This window comes from Epinephelus lanceolatus, chromosome 8 (assembly GCF_041903045.1).
Source record: "Epinephelus lanceolatus isolate andai-2023 chromosome 8, ASM4190304v1, whole genome shotgun sequence".
NCBI lineage: Eukaryota > Metazoa > Chordata > Actinopteri > Perciformes > Serranidae > Epinephelus > Epinephelus lanceolatus.
In genome coordinates, this window is record NC_135741.1 from 21,073,741 (window position 1) to 21,090,768 (window position 17,028).

A 17,028-nucleotide genomic window follows, 5' to 3' on the forward strand; every position below is an offset into this window, starting at 1 on the left:
CAGTGGTAGCTCAACCTTCGAGTCATGCACAGCCGACTGGGGGTCATTCACATCACGCAGGCTAAGACACACACACACACACACACACACACACACTGTCAAAGAACCTGCTTCCCATTCATTTCTCTTGTACAATGCTTTCATCTTTCTTTTTAGGCCTCTCCATGCTGCATGTGTCCATCCCCACCAGGATAAAGCTTGACCTGCTGACCCCATCCGGCCCCAAGAGAGAAAGAGAGTCGCTCCCACCAAACCTCCACCGTCACTGAATGGCACAGTTAAGTCCGCCGACTCATTCACTGAGAGCAGATACTATTAACCTTTAGAGAAGAGAAAGAGGAGGACGCGGTGAATGCCGGGGACATTTCCCAAAAGTCATTTAGCTCAATTCAATCTGAAATATTTGCAAGTCAAAAGCAATCTCGTCTTGACTTCAAAGACAGACAACACAATTACAATAACTATATTAGATCCCTTCCTCTCTTTTTTTCCTAAGGAAGAAGCCAGACTGCAGGAATCAACAGTGGGGGGAAAAGAAGACGAAGGAGAAGAAATTCAAAAGCTAAAAGAGCACGACTTGAGTTGGAAAAAGCAACCTTTATTTCTAATGGTCTTCATTTCTTATTCATGAGTAAAAAGTGCAGGTAATTTGTTCTTGTTTTCCAGCTAAACAAGAAGTTCTACTGAATTTATGAGAACTGACTACAAGTCCCACCACAAATAAAGCTGAAATGAAAAGCCTTTAGCGTCCAGCATTACATGTAATTAGGTGAAGACTGATTGTGGAGAGATGTTTGTGTTTACATCAATATGGCAGCATTTTGAACGCATATCTTTCATCCTTCAGAGTGAGCTGTATAAACCTTAACCCACAGTTTACCTAATCGGTTACACTTTACTTGAAGGTATCTCCGTAAGGGTGACATGACACTGTCATAACTATGAAATGACACGGTCATGAACCTGTCATGAACATTATGTACATGTCATAAACGTTTGCTGTCATTAAGTGTCATTCGGTTTTTGTAATGACAAGTTGACATTGTTTGGGTTGTCTTGATTATGACAACTTGACATTAATCAAAGTGACATTACCAGAAGTTGTCTTTGTCATGACAAGTTGACATTAATTTGTTTGGGATGTCCTTATAATGACAACTTGACATGAACCAGGATGACATTATCAGAAGATGTCTTTGTCATACAACTTGACATTAACAAGAAATGCACCTCTTTTTGTGTTTATGACAAGTTGACATAATGATTATTATTGTTATGACAAAGACATCTTCTGGTAATGTCACTTTAATTAATGTCAAGTTGTCATTATAAGGACATCCCAAACAAATTTAATGTCAACTTGTCATGACAAAGACAACTCCTGATAATGTCACTTTAATTAATGTCAAGTTGTCATAATCAAGACAACCCAAACAATGTCAACTTGTCATTACAAAAATCATTACAAATGACACTTAATGACAGCAGTCATAAACGTTTATGACATGTACATAATGTTTATGACAGGTTCATGACCGTGCCATGTCATAGTTATGACAGTGTCATGTCACCCTTATGTCAATACCTTCAAGTAAAGTGTTACCAAATAATCTAACCTTCTATGTTATTATTGCTAACAATAACTTTACTTTGTATTCATCAAATTCATATCATATCAAAAACAGCCTCACTGAAGGCAGCGGACTCGGCCTGTAAGAATCATGGTGTGTTGTAGCTCTAAGTTATTATTACTAAATCCAATCAAACTGCACAATAACGACAAAGCGCATGTGCTAGACGTGTTGCTGTGCGCGTATTACAGATTCTCTTGGGTAGATGGACAAATGAGATAATGATTCATGGACACACTCATCTGCGAACATTATCTTTTGCATAATTTGCAGTTTGGTTGGCGCCGAGAGGCTGACAGAGAAAGTCTCAAGCAGAAGCAAAGCCAGAAAGACAGCAACAAAATGTTGCAAGGGAATATGTCTCCTCTCCAGCTCGTCACACTCATCCCTGTAGAAAGCAATGTGACGTGTCAGAAACAGTGGAAATTGAGAGATACGGTGTGTCATCGAGCTGGAGTGTGAATAAACCACGGATAGGTGGGATTACAGAGAGTTTGAGCTGCCGTCATGCACTAATGGAATCATACACATATACAAAACACCTGCTTTGATTTCTGTCTATTCAGGAAGCAGACACTTTACCCATAGTTTTAAATATGTATCAGTGGTATAAAATAGTGAGTTACTTTCTTTGAGTATCTTAATTTCATGCTACTTCTACTCCTCTACACTTTAAAGGGAAATATTGTACTTATTTCTCCACTACATCTATCTGGCATGCATAATTACTGTACAAATGAGGATTTTCTAAACCAAAATGAGCATGAGATACAATACATTGTTATACAGTCAATTAAACCACCAGACAGTATATAGAATGGGTAAAAATATCTCTAATACAGCCGGCTACAACATTAAAATGCCGCTTACACGTTAATGCAACATTAACAATAATCCAGTGGTATAATATAATAATGTAAAACTGATAGAGCCAACTTTTCCTGCATAATGAGTACTTTGCTTTTAGGCTTTAAATACTTTTGCTCATAAAAGTTTTGGATGCAGAACGACAATATTTTTTAACCCTGACTCTATTCTCCCATGCTTTTGTGTCTAAGTGAGTTTTTGAAACTGGTCCACTATTGTGCGAGAGATTGTGACCAATGGTGGCACTGTACCTCAATGTGTGCCCACTAGAAGTGCTTGTGTTTGCCACTGACAGGCTCATATTATTATTCCAAGTGTCTAAAACATTAAGGAAAAGATTCAACAGACATAGAGCTTTTTTTTAAAGAGTAAGATCCTTTTTGTTTAACCAGAAACAGCCCCAAAATCGGCTCTAACAAACCAGCCAGACTCCATTCAAAAAAACATTAATTTTAGTGTGTATGGAGCCAGCATGTTTCCACATCTAACTGGGTGGATTAAGGGTTTATTTCAACCAAACCAGAGTTGGTGATTGATTTGTGAGCTCTATTTAGTTTCTGTCAGCTTTGAATAACGTTTGTTTAACAGTCATAAAATTACTGTTAATTTAAATCGAGTCTGGTGGTTTTGGCAATGGTGTTTTCGGGGTTGTTTTTGGTTAAAGCTTTTTAACAAAGGGTTTGTTTCTGTAGGGATCCTTCCTGTTTTATTGTTTGAGCCCGTCAGTGGCAAGAACAAGCACTTTTAGTGGACATACATTGACATAGTAAAATTGCCTCGGGTGGTTACATTGCAGCGTTTTTGCCATTGTTGGCTGCAGCGCTCTCGCTCAGTCCTCGACTATTTTTAAAAAACTGTTGTTCCCATCAGTCACCTACACACAGAAACATGGGAAAATAGGGTCCAAATTAAAAAAAAAAAAGATATCCAGACACGTATTTCTGAATAGCACTCATCAAATTCATCCCCTTTGACAGATCACAGAGTATCGCGTTGGTTGTTATTTGAGGACTTGGCAAACAGTGCCTTAGAGGCTCTCCATAAATGAACAATAATCTGCTAAAGAAGTTGTGCACAAGATAGTCGTTTTATAATCTGATGAAGCACTTCTGTCACAGTCTGTTGGAGATAGTAAAAATGCAGGATGGTAACACACACACACACACACACACACACACACACACACACACACACAAACAAACACAAAAAACCCCCATTCAGTTCATTTTGGGGACGGAGATGAAACCTCATACTCATTAGTCACAGATTTTGGCAAAAACAAGCCCAATATGAAGCCATTTAAGTGGAGGGTGGCTTTTCGCATCAACAAAGCAAAGCACTGCCCACACACAGAGTGAACCACTGGTCCACAGCCATAACTGAGAGTATACTTACAGAGAACATTCATCGTCCCTTCCGAGAACTTTAATGGTCTTTCTACCCAAATTAGGCAATAACAATCCCATCAGTGGTACAAAGGCCCTATCACTACAAAACATTTCATCTCCTCCTCTCTTCAGAAGATGTTTCCATTAGGAGGAATGAAAAGCTAATCATATTCATCTGCAAGCTTTCTTTAATGGGATCCTATCAGATTGCCTGATAGAGGCCCTTCTCTACTAATACTACAGTCAATTTGCCGCTCCCATTTAGTCAAGCTGGCCTGTCTCTGATGATACCATCTCTGAGCCATTATACATGGCACAGAGATAAAGCCGGGCTTGCACACATTAAAGAAAAAGAAAGCCGTAATAAGTGGTGTGAGGGCGTGTGCATGTGCGTGCATGTAATAGGGGAGGTGGACGACTGCTGGGGCCGTTTCTAACTCTGCAAGACTCCACTGACGGTGGGAATGGAGGTAAATGTCTAAGACAGGAAGAAGATGGATAAGCAGTGACAGGAAGTATACTGGGGTGAGAGATATTTTCTCAGCAGATGCAGTGTACCCAGGAGGTTTTTTCATCTCCATCAGCGCCCATGCTCCCTCTCTCACACACATGTGCACAAACACACACAACTATCCCTTTGCTGTATGTTAGAAGTGCACCCTCACATACAAATAAATCCAGGGTGCATGCACAGATCCACACACAGACACACACACACACAGACACACACACAGGTCAGATGGGCCGGTCAGTCCTCGGTCAGGGTTGTCACATCCCATTGTCAGAGGGCCGGCTCTCTGTGGGTTACATTAATAAAGCCTAGGAAGGATAGATGGGGGGTTATTGAGTGGGACTGAGTGCTCTTGTGGAGGTATGTGTGATGGATGGGCTTATCAGGGATGGTCTGAAGTCTGACAGACACACAGATTTGTGATGATGGCACGCCATATCATGTCAGGTCAGGAAGGCACCTTAAATGCCTGCTGATGAACCCAGCCAGCAGTACAACAACAAGCATGACAGTGGCCACAATGAGGAGGCAGCATAGGCTAATTTTATTTAAATACAAATGACATAAAAGCATACTCTGTAAAACATACGATTCTTACAGTGGTTTTATTGTACGGCTCTACTGAAAACCATCTGCACAATAAGCTTGAGATGAACTGATCTGAGCTGAGCCCACAAAGTAAATATTTATTGCTAGAATTTGCTCTCACTTTGTGGATCATAAACAGCTTTTATGTGTGTGCGGCAAGATAAAATTTGCTATTTTATTTATATGTTCAAGATAAGGAGCTTCTGTTTAGAAAGAGAGGGAGGAAGGAGCATGGAGGGAGAGAGAGAGAGAGAGAGAGAGAGAGAGAGAGAGAGAGAGAGAGAGAGAGGCAGTCCAGGGACACATGAAGTGTTGAGGGTTGGCTTTCCATTTACAGACCAAATCCCATGTGATTCCTCTGCAATTTTCCTCAGTTCCTTTCAGATACAGCCTAAGTGATTCTGTTTGGACCACAATCCCTTGCGGTGGATTGACCCTCCAGAGGACTGAAATCACCTACTGGAGGAGGCATTCAGTGTTGGTGAGTGGATTTGTGTGTCTACTGTATGTGTGACATGTGCGTTTAGTGTGTGTGTGTGTGTGTGTGTGTGGGGGGGGGGGGGGGTACATTTACAGCAAGAGACAGGAAATTACTGAAAAAAACATGTTGAGCAGGATTGAACATACAACAAGTATATAAACAAGTTTAGAAACATTATTTAATTCTTAAGGAAAACTGAAAATAGGCATTGGAGACTGAAGTGGACACTGTACTGAATTAACAGCCAGAATTATCTGACTGATTTTAAATACTAATGCATAACCCTTTAGGAAAGCAAGAGCTTTTTCGCCACATCCAGTGTGTGCAATGCTCATCAAACAATGTTAAAGATTCTGGGTTACAGGGTGGGGCAAGTGTGCACCCAACAGTTTAGTATTCTTTCTTTTGTCTTGTAGACATAACTTGAGACATAGCAATCATTGTTAACTGAGATATTACCAAGTATCTTCATTTATCTTCATCAAGGACAAGAAGAAAATGCTGAATTCAGGGATCATCTGTTTATTTTAAGCTATTCTGAGGCCTGTATTACGAAGCAGGATTTGGAGTTAGCGAGGTAACTTCAGAGTTAACTCAGGGTTTTCAATACTATGAAGCTGGTCCACTTTTTACTGGGATAAATCACCATGGTAACCTATGATAAATAGCCAACCTGCTCCGGAGCAGGTTAACTTCAGAGTATCAGATCACAGCCTGACCTCTGACCAATCAGATCACTGAAGAAAAAAGTATTCATGGACAAAAATCCAGTGGACAGGTAAAGAAAGAGTAGAAGCGTATGTTGTTACAGGGCAGCAGAATAATTTAATTGTTCCAGGGCTCTATTTCCACTGGTTTTAAAACAGAGCTTCTAACAAACACAGAGATCGTTTACACACCTAACACATGACTTTAGCCGGATTTTAACTTAAATTATTTTAGTCCTAAGTAATTGCCAACAGTGTTGCTGCAGCTCAAGATAACACGAGACACCTGTGTGATAATAATTTGTTCAAAAAATTATCCACACACTGTTAATTGGCTCTGATTATTATAAATGCAATATTAGGGTCAGATAGACCTCGTCGCTCATTAACTATAGACCACTTTGCCACCTATTACTTCAGTAGCAGAAACAGTCTGGCATCACTTTAAAGTGTATTGTATGACATATTCAGAGTAGTTTCATCATCATCCAACTAAATAGCAATAAATACTCTGTACTAATGTAACATAGGCCCATAGCTCAGTGATACCTGCATGTAATTTAGGTCCCAGCCAACGGTGAAGTTTTAAATAGTATTTTCAATATTTCTACATTTTCTGTTTTAAGATTACAAACTGTTGTGTACATCCCATGCCACTGACATTTCACTGTCTTGTAGTCGCAGACACTTCTGGTACTGCTTCATCAGAAATCATATGAAGTAGCCTACTTCATTCATGGTTCTGATGATGTCGCCTGTTGACTGAATTGGTCGATAACCAGCTTTGTAGTACCCATTATCCAAACGGCCAATGACGGGGTTAGTCAAACCAGATAACGAGAAGATATCCTGGGTAAGCTGAACTGGCTTCGTAGTACAGGCCTCTGGGTAGAGAACGTGACTATTATTATTATTTTTTTTTTTTTTGTCTGTATGTTTTTAGCCAACATAAAGTCTGGATTCATTACTTCTGTCATTGTTTTGCAGTTTACAGCAGGTTTCCTGAGGAAGCTGGGACTCTTCAGCACCATGGACAGCTACTATAGCTCCTTTCTACAGTGTCTGCTGTCACACACTCTCCACACACTGCTAAAACCAACGTCTGTCTGCACCATCATCATTAACTCAAAGTTAATTCTATGGTAGCAGCCTACATGCCTTTAAGTAACTTTGTAGGCTACAAGTGTTTTGTTTAAAAAAGGGGATGATCACAGCAGGTATAATTTGTAGTCCATAGGTAATGGCCATAAAAATATATTTTCAACCGTTGAACCCTAATTAATCACACCTAAAGATGTGTTGTTTTTACTTTGATGATGCTTGTTTAAAGATATACTATGCAGGTAGACTCACACAGAGGTAATCCCTCTCAATCATCACTTAAGTGTGTGGCGGTGTGTTTTCCTGCAGAGACTCTGCCCTCTGCCTGTATTTTCTTATTTTCCTGGGCATGTACCCCCCACGGCGCTCAGGTGAGGTCAGGGCTTCACAAAAAGGTCCCAACCAGGTGCCAGACTGTTAGTAGCAGGCATCCAAGAGACACAGTGCCAAAAAAACAACAACAAAAATATAGCAAGGAGAATTGCAAAAAAGTTATCCATTACACCAGGAAGACGCGTGAAAATAAGTGCAGCAATTCTGCTAGTTTTAATTTTGAATTCAGAAAACATAATCTTGTAAAATGATAACTGTGTCATTATGATATGACCAATATCAGTACACCACAGCAAAATCAATATAATAAAACGCAGTAATACTTCCACCATAACATCAAATGCCACTGCATGGATTAACATTATAGCCAGAGAAAAGTCTTTCCAGCATATTTATCAATTCATATTCATAGCTGAGCTCTGCAGTGAAAAATATATTGTGTTACAGTGGCCATAAATGATGATGCCTCATACAAATATCCATAAGTTGTACTAGAGTTCCATTTTTATCGGAAAAACCCGTCACAGGCCAATGAAGCTTGGCTGTTTTGGGCTCAGCAGAGTGAAAGATTGTCTCTCCAGGCCTTTAACCCTCAACCATCCATCCATCTGTACTCTCATCTGACATTTCATGGCCAGTCACTCAGATGGAAGTAACTCTGATGATACATGGCTCTTGAGGGATGGGACAGCCATCTATAATCACCCCCACAAATGTCACCGCGGGAAGGCAAGAAATAAGGAGGTGGAGGAACAACAGGTAGGGATCCAGATAGGCTGATGGATAGAGAAGAAGAGGCAGAAGCACAAGCACAAGATAACGCAAGAGAGCAGCGGAGAAAGAGATGAGTCGACAGAAGCAGATCCAGATCCAGATAGTGTCAGTGCTAATATGCAGGGGGGTCGGATATGTTTGGTTAAATACGCTTCAAACGATGTCTTAATATGGATTAAATCAGATACACTGGAGCTACAATAATCGCACATCTCCTTCAGGACAGCTCAACACAGACATGAACTCTGATTGTGATCCTGATCTGTGCGGCTCCACTCAGACTTAACGCAGGAAACTGATTGCTTAACAAGTGTGCTTATTAAAAAAAGCCCAGAAGGTCCAAAAATAGTTATTCTGCCAAAGGATGGGGATATCTCATTTGGAGAGGGCTGCTTCATGAGTCTTAATAGAAAAGGAAGATCCAAAATGTGCAGTTGTTATGAAATGCTCGTCACGTAAGAAGTTTTACATTCCAGGAAAAAAGAAATTCAGATCAAACTCAGTGGCAACTGGGAGTCCTGCTAACACCTCGTAAAGCTCCCGTGTGTAGCATCTGAGGGGATATAGTAGCAGAAATGGAATACAATATAAAATATATGTTTTCTTTAGTGTATAATCACCTGGAAATAAGAACTGTGTTTTTGTTACCTTAGAACGAGCTGTTTATATCCACATAGGGCCGTTCAAATTTATGCACTGGCCACTGTAGATGGCAGCCCCTCTGTGATGAGCAGCGTCAAAAACGTGAATGTAAAACTGTTTTATTCAGCCTCTGCAGATAATTCTCCTCTCTCAGTAAAAACCTACTAAACAACTTGGGTCGGTTGCACAAAACACCTTAAGTTAAGATTTTCCTTAAAGTCCTAGTTACGGTTTCCTCACAATAAATTTGGTTGCACAAAACACCCTTAAGTCTTCTCTCTTAATGGTTTTCTCCTTGTCTTGGTCCTTTACTTAAGGAATCCCTAAACAGAAACAACCTTAGAAACCAAAGCACATTAATAAAAAAAAACACTTAAGGTACCTCTGACTCTATCTTAACTGCCCCATGACTGAGTTTAAAGTGATAAATGAAAAAAAACTAACACATCCTGAAAAGGGTGTTCTGCAACCAGGAGAACTCAGTGGATACGCTTTTGATTTTACACTTAAGATTTACTACAGTAATTTTCGTTGTAATTTCTTCCTACAATTGTTTTCTGTTTTCTGGTATTTGGGGATCAAATTTACGTTGTAGTGTTTGCTTTCTATGATTGTAGCCCTCCAGAAGTCTAATCTTTTCCCCTCTGACCAGTATGGTTTTCTAGTCTTCTTTTCTTCTGCCATTTTTTCACTATCTAACTATAAATCAACTTTGTGAGACGATAACAGGCATTACAGAAACTTTTAGTGCTGTAAAATCTCTTTCAGCCCGGTAAATAAGTTTTTCCCGATCTAAGGAAACCTTTTAAGGGATTCTGTGTAACTGTTTAAGTCCCTCAGCTAAGGAGAAATTAAGCCATACGTGTCATACTTAAAGAGAAAATTTAAGGTGTTCTGTGCAACCCATCCCTGAACCTTAAGTTTTCAGAGAAAAGATGTGAGCGCACATTAGCAGATGCTGGGCTAGTGGCCTGTCTGTCTTTTTACCAGTTTAAATCACCTGATGAGTTTGTTTTGGAAAGGAAGACCTCTGCAGATAGCTCGGCTCCTTGACCACTGAACAATGAAGGAATCCTAACTGGGTATTCCTGCTTGGCACATGGGAGAAGTTTTAGCTCATTGCAATCTGCAATCCTCGCCGCTAGATGCCACTAAATCCTCCACACACTGCTCATTTTAAGTTGACCGTAAGAGTGTGCATCGGGACAAAGTACAAAAGCTTTCTCACGTTACTAATCATTACACCCACATAAGAATGTTTCTTTGATGCTAATAAAACTATTTGGTACAAAACGTACCAAAGTGCAAATAACTGCACACAACACCCTGCCTCACACCTATCAAACAACTCATTCAGAAGCCAAGGCTGAAGAAACAAATAGAACAAAAACCACAAATGTGGTATTTACACAAGGATTCCATGAGGTATTCACAGTACACAGCCTCTGCGTGAATAGCCGCTCTTTGAATAGCACGTTAATTGCAGCAGTGACCTTGTTTGACTCTACAATAAAAACCTGGGTATGGTAAAAGGTGGGAACAATGCCAACAGTCGAAATGTAAAACTTGATCTGTGAAAATTACAGAAAAATGTTTCTGCCAGCTGCCTTTATGGCTACTCTTGTAGCTCCTTCAATATATTTAAAATCGTTCACCTCCATGTAATGCTTCAGTTAAACACCTCTTATTATCCACAGTGGGAGAAGTAACACATTGTGCTCATTGTACTGTAGGTGGCTCATCAGAGCTTTAGAGGTATTGTAAGGGTGAAATGAACTTTTGTAATGCTGGAGTATTAAAGGAATGCTTCACTCTTTGTATATCAATTACTCACTGCCTGTTGCCTTGAATTTGTTAAGAAAACATTTTCTCGCAGGCCTCCAGAGAATCAAAAACAGGCAAATGTTCTTGATGAGTCGAAGTAAATGGGGGCTGCGTTCATCAAAAGCAAAAGTATACCAAAACATCCATTGACAAACTTAAGCATTTAGCTGGTCATAAATAGCAATGCTGATTTTGTAACTGCAAACTGTTTTGTTTGTGTCCCCCCATGACTTCAATTCATGAAGCCTTTTTTGGATTCTCCGTCCATCATAGCGACATGCAGGTAAAGTTTTCCTCACAATTTCAGGTAAGACACAATGAGTAACTGATATACAAAGGTGAAGTATTCTTTTAAGGACGTGCTTCTGCATTTACTATGTGAATAAAACATCAATATCAAAGTGCTGTGGCTGTGTTTCAGCTTCAGTTCCATTCGCCCACATACTACTTAATATATGGGACATTTCATAAGTTGGAGATAACAACTTTGCAATTGCAAAATCTGCATTGCTATTTATGCAGCAGCTAAATGCTTAGGTTGCACCATGGAAGTGTTTAACCTCAGACAGGTGCTTTTGTTTTTATGTATGCTGTTAGTGTTTGCTGCTGGAGCACTGCTGTTTCCTTTTATAGAGAAAATAATAAATAACCACCTGTACCTGACAATAACAGGATTATGGCAACATACCGTTTTAACCATAGAATAAATAAACTCACTTCATTGCTGTTTAGGTATTTTAGCTAGATTGCCCTGCCTTGTATGTGAGAATAATCGATCTACAAAAATGTCTTCACATGAATGCAGCACTGTTTCACATGATCCCTTTTTCATTCACACACAAAAGCAACCACAACTGCAAGACTTGATTTTACACTTCCAGTTCTGGAGCCTTCCAGGCTGCACTGAGAGGCAGGCACATTGGGAATGAGAGAGGGGAGAGGGGGGGATGGGGAAAGAAACACACACAGATAAGTTGATAAAGTGAAGGGCATTACTCTCATACCGCCCTGCACACAGAGGAAAGGTCATTACCATCACTCACTTCACAGCCAATCTTACAGGGAATCACACTGAGGGATTGCCACCATTTCTCTGTAACACACATCCAGTTTGCTACATTATGGCTGGGAATTGGACTCACTTTGACACTTTGCAGAGTTTCATCCCAACATTGACTTTTAATAACTCTGTATAGACCCTTTTACTGTTAGTAAACAGTGTGAGGCAAAACAATTCTGCACATGCATTAGCTAGTGCTGGCTAGCAAGTTCTGTTGGCTTGTTTTGGACAAAGGAGGAAGATGATACGAGTGGTGCATTCGGAAATACTCATTCGGAGTGCCGGAGCGCTGTCGGAGCGTTTGGTTGTGGCAAAGCACAGTCTAGGCACTCCGTCAGGGGAGACGGAGCAGCAGAGCACCGAGTGGAGTGATTGTGTGACTAACTTAACCATTTGTTAATTCATACAGAAATATAACGCTTAGTTTCGCGCTAACGCTCACTCAGTGGATGGATGATGTCACAGGAAGCTTTGTGGTTGATTACTTTGCCAATCTTACAAAGGAGGATGATACTTGCACGGTTTCCTCCATTTCGTTTTGATACCAAAGCTAACATTAGTGCAAAGGAGAAATACAATATTATTCTTAATACCTCCCCAGTTTCTGATGAGGTGGACATGATAACCCTTAATACAAATAACATTATTCAGCCCTACGACAGGAAATACTATTTCCCTAACCTGATATGAAGTGTGTGCTGCACATGCGAGCATTTTTGCTTTTGTCTTATCGCTTTCGTCTAATCGCATTTAACCACAGTTGTCTTCACTTTTGTTGACGGGCAGTAGCAGCTGGTATGCAATGAAATGTAAGTTTTGAGCCATGACTCCTTCTATTCTAGCACCCAGTAACACAAGATGACATTTTAAGACTCCCATGTAGCCTACAGCCCTGTCGTGGAGAGTCGTGTTTTGCTGCCATATAATAAAATGACGTTGGCCATAAAAGATTTTAATTGGCTGGAGGGTCTACATTGTTTTTAAATAACTGTACAGCTCATCATGCTGAGTTAATACACTACAGGCTCTGGTCATTACTAGGCTTCTCATAATTGTTAGAAGTAGCACAGCTTTTACCCTGAAGTTGACAAAGATCTTGCCGACACAGAGTTTCTTGATTGTTTTACCTCAGGCATGAACAGACATTTGACAATATTTAAATCTTTGGCAAGTGGTCATGGTGCAAGCAGGATAATTCCCAGCAAGCATTGAGGCTATTAATAAAATAACACACTCCACAGAGTCAAACTCCCAATGCAAAATTTCTTATACCCAGTGTTTTGAGTTATTTTCCAATAACCACAGGGTATGCTGTGGAGTGTCACTACATAATCTTTCATTGCATTAGCAGTCCATGTTGTATGTCTTACTGTTATTGATAGAGCGCATACAGGACTTACATCCGAAATACCCGAACCCAATGGATCACATAGGTGGGTAGAATCTGTTTTTTTACCTGCTACACAGACTCTGTGTAGGAACATGTGGTTGCACTAGCTTCACTGTGTGCATATCTTTATGGCGTAGGCCATATTAACTGGCACTGAATTCATTAACAGGATCCTTTTAACTAAAAGATCCATTGATTTAATTGATTTATGTGAATGTGAAATGTAAAAACACAACCAAGGTTGCTTCTGGTACAGTAAGGTATTTCTTTTAATCATTTTTAAATGACTGGGGAATTTAACTCCAGGGATTAAATCTGAAGTTCCAAGTCTTGGTGCGATTCTCGATTTAGATTTAAGCTTCAAGTCCCACATTAACAAGGTGACACAAACATAATTTTTCCACCTCAGAAACATCACTAAGGTACGGCCATTTCTAAATGAAGAAGATGCAGAGGGACTGAATCATACCTTTATTTCAAGCTGACACGACATCTGAGCTGCTCTGCTCTGACTTCCTGTTACATTTACAATTGATTTTAAGCTCCTCCTCCTTGTATACAAAGCCCTACATGGGCTAGGACTGAGCTACATTGCTAACTACCTTGGTAACTACTTGCCTCCAAGAACACTGCGATCATCTGCTGCTGGTGGTTTATTGGAGGTTCCCAAAAACAGTCGGAAGAAGATCAGGGATGCAGCCATTGTCAATTACACCCCAAAGCTATAGAACACACAACCTATAGATATCAGGGAAGCTAGCTCGCTAAATATTTTAAAAGAAAGCTATAAATGTATCTTTTCATTTTAGCCTTTAGCCTTTAACTAGCTCTGACTTTCCTGATAAAGGAACAGCAAACAGCCGGATGGTGCCCACGGGGTAAGTGCTGCTTCTGTAGTCAGTGTAGCAGCTTCATTCAAGTATAACGCATGTGTGCCACTGTAGGCATGTTGCAGTAGACATGTTGCACCATGTCCGCCCCCCATGCATTCACATTCATGAGGTTGGTGGTTCAAAAACATGACTGCAACTGTATGCTTGCTGGTAACTGTTTGCTAACAACTTTGCAGTATCAACATAAACATATGTTGCTTTTACAGCTTGTTTCTGCTCTGCTGTGTGAAACCAAGGTTAAGAGTTTAAAATAAATGTATCTCTATAACACTCAGCAACTGGTAGTTATCACGTCCTCACACCACTGGTGCTCCGTCCAGCCACCACCCTTTTCCTTTAAGCATCACGCTTCATGGCAGTGAGTTAAAAAAACTGAATCTGAGCTTCTTAGCATCTTTTCAGAAACCTACATGTGATGCTGCAGATGCCGTTTTCCAGAAAAGGCCCATTAAGCAGTGCAAGTACACTTACTTGCCAGGATGTCACTGAATAATAGCCAGGGACCCTGCTACAAGCTCTGCTCATTTGTGTGTGAGCACGTGTGTGTGAAGGAGTGTGTGTGGCCGAGTGTGTGTATGTGCCTCTGTAATTAGCGTTTACCAGACTGCTATCAACAGAACGCTTCAGTGGATCCACTTTCAAGAGTAACCAGGAAGTGCAAACACAATTACCAGAAGTGAGGGAGCATAATAACATTTAAATATGAATTACATCTGAGATAGGACTAGTCCCCAAAGCTTGCACTACTGACTGCCTGCATACTGCCTAATTCACAGAAAATAGTAGCCCCATTAACACATTTGTGCATCTGCCTGTGTGCATATCTATGTGCTTATGATAATTTTTTTACGTGTGTGAGCATGGTTATGTACACTTCTGATAATAGGCATATCTCGACAAGAGCTGAAATACTTTAAAGCCTCAGAGAGCTGATACGAGTGGATGTATGGATAAAACCAGTAATAGCTGTTGGTAATTGAAACAGGAACCCATCCGTCTCTGGGAGCTTGGGTACATTGAGCAGTGTGTCGGTGTGAGGTGGAGGAGCTGGGGCACAATAACCTTGATATGTGGTTCAATTAAACTCCTAATGAGAACTAACCGCGCTCAGTTTGAAACATGAATCTCTGGAGAAATGTTTGAATTCTGAGACTGATCTCTTTTGTTGGATGCAAGACAACGACAAAATAGATCCTTCACCTGGGAATCAAACTTACAGAGTGAGCAAGGCAGCTACAACCTGCCCGACTCCAGTGTTATATGTCTCCAATAGTGTGTGACATTCCAGTCAGCAATGTACGGACAGAGGTGGGGAGAGGACAAAAAGGAACGAGGGAAGCAATTACAATGTCTGCCACAAAATTAAAGTCCAAACAACAGATTGGATGCTAGATTGTGACAGATATATTGAAATGCATTGCAAATGAAATTACACATCATACATATTTTATACGGCACATTTGTCAGTCATGCTAATGGCTCCAACAATGGCAATATCAGTTTGTTGCTGGGGCAGTCCACGTCTTTGTTCCAGTATGAAAAACTGCCAATCATCTGTGAGCCATAACGGCTGATGACACTGCTGATAGCCATCGTTTTGTTATTGTTTTGTCATAGCAGCTGGTAAAATTATGCTACAGTATAGGTCAGTTTAGCCTCTGCCACACATGCACTGCCAACCCGGAATTAGGTAGGCATTTCCCAGAGGAGCTGTATGTGAGAACGCAAATGTCTGAATCAGATCAGACATTAAGCAGACTTTACCCTGCCAGCTCCCTGGTACAAAGTCTGTGTGATGTCGGATTGAGCCCGTGTGCGAAAAGAGCAGGCATGTGCATGTAGTTTCTATCATGTGGATCACAGGAAACTGGAGTAAAACAAACATCCGATGGTGAAGAAGAAGGGTCATTAACATGTAGATGGCAACAAAATTGCCTAACTGGAGAGATAACGAGATTTGGAAACTTCTGTCTTCTGTAAAGGCCGACGCTGATATCATCAGACAAATTCAAAGAATGGCAAGAGACTGTTGTTTGTAACTAAACTATGAGCCAGCTACGTGACCATGGTGTAATCCGCGTCATGTGCCAATTCGGGTGCCACCCCTTGCCGAAACCAATAGAGTATTTCCAGTGCGTGAGAAAGCTTCTGACTCAGACAGTCTCCTGTTGTGTGCTACATGTGAGAAAACGCAGGCAATGTGCGGACCTGATTCTTTGGACATTGTCCTGAGTTCATACGAGAAAATGGCTTTTGACTCCTTTGCAGAATATTGGGAGCTCAACCAGGTCCAGGCTTTAAATGCTGTTTGATGTACAGTATCAATATACAATTACAAAAACGGTTTAATCAACAGAGCAGTACAAGAACTCCAGAGGAGCAATGCAACAAGTAACCTCGAAGGTAAGTCTAGATGGACAACTGAAATGCACAGTGTAATCTCCCCAGTCAGTGTGTGTGGATGCGTAGTGTGGGGTAAGCAGGAGGAAGCCACTCGTTGCAGGAGTGGGAGCTGAGTTGTAGTGAGGTATTAGCAAAACATAGCGCCTACAGTTAGCTTCCCCTGTGGTTGGAAAGCACAGGGGAGACACTTTGTTTTCTCACGAGTGAGGGGCCACTCACTCACTCCACTCAGCAGCTGGGAAACAAAAAACGGGAAACTTCCGCTGGTCTTGAGTACCTGCAACGTTTATTTCTTACCTCTACTGTATATTCACTTCACAGCTAAATGTAAAACTGCTTCAATCGCTCTCTCTCATCCACTCACTGCATTTCTTCTGCTCTACTACACAGTCCTGATGCAAACACACACTGATCGGCAACTAGAAAGCATTAAAC

At 40.7% G+C, this 17,028-nt stretch overlaps 1 protein-coding gene across 4 annotated transcripts in view; it reads right to left on the bottom strand.

Moving 5' to 3' along the window:
• The window catches only part of kcnd3 (potassium voltage-gated channel, Shal-related subfamily, member 3), a 133,029-nt gene that overhangs the window by 26,444 nt on the left and 89,557 nt on the right, over window positions 1–17,028 (bottom strand). The window lies entirely within an intron of this gene.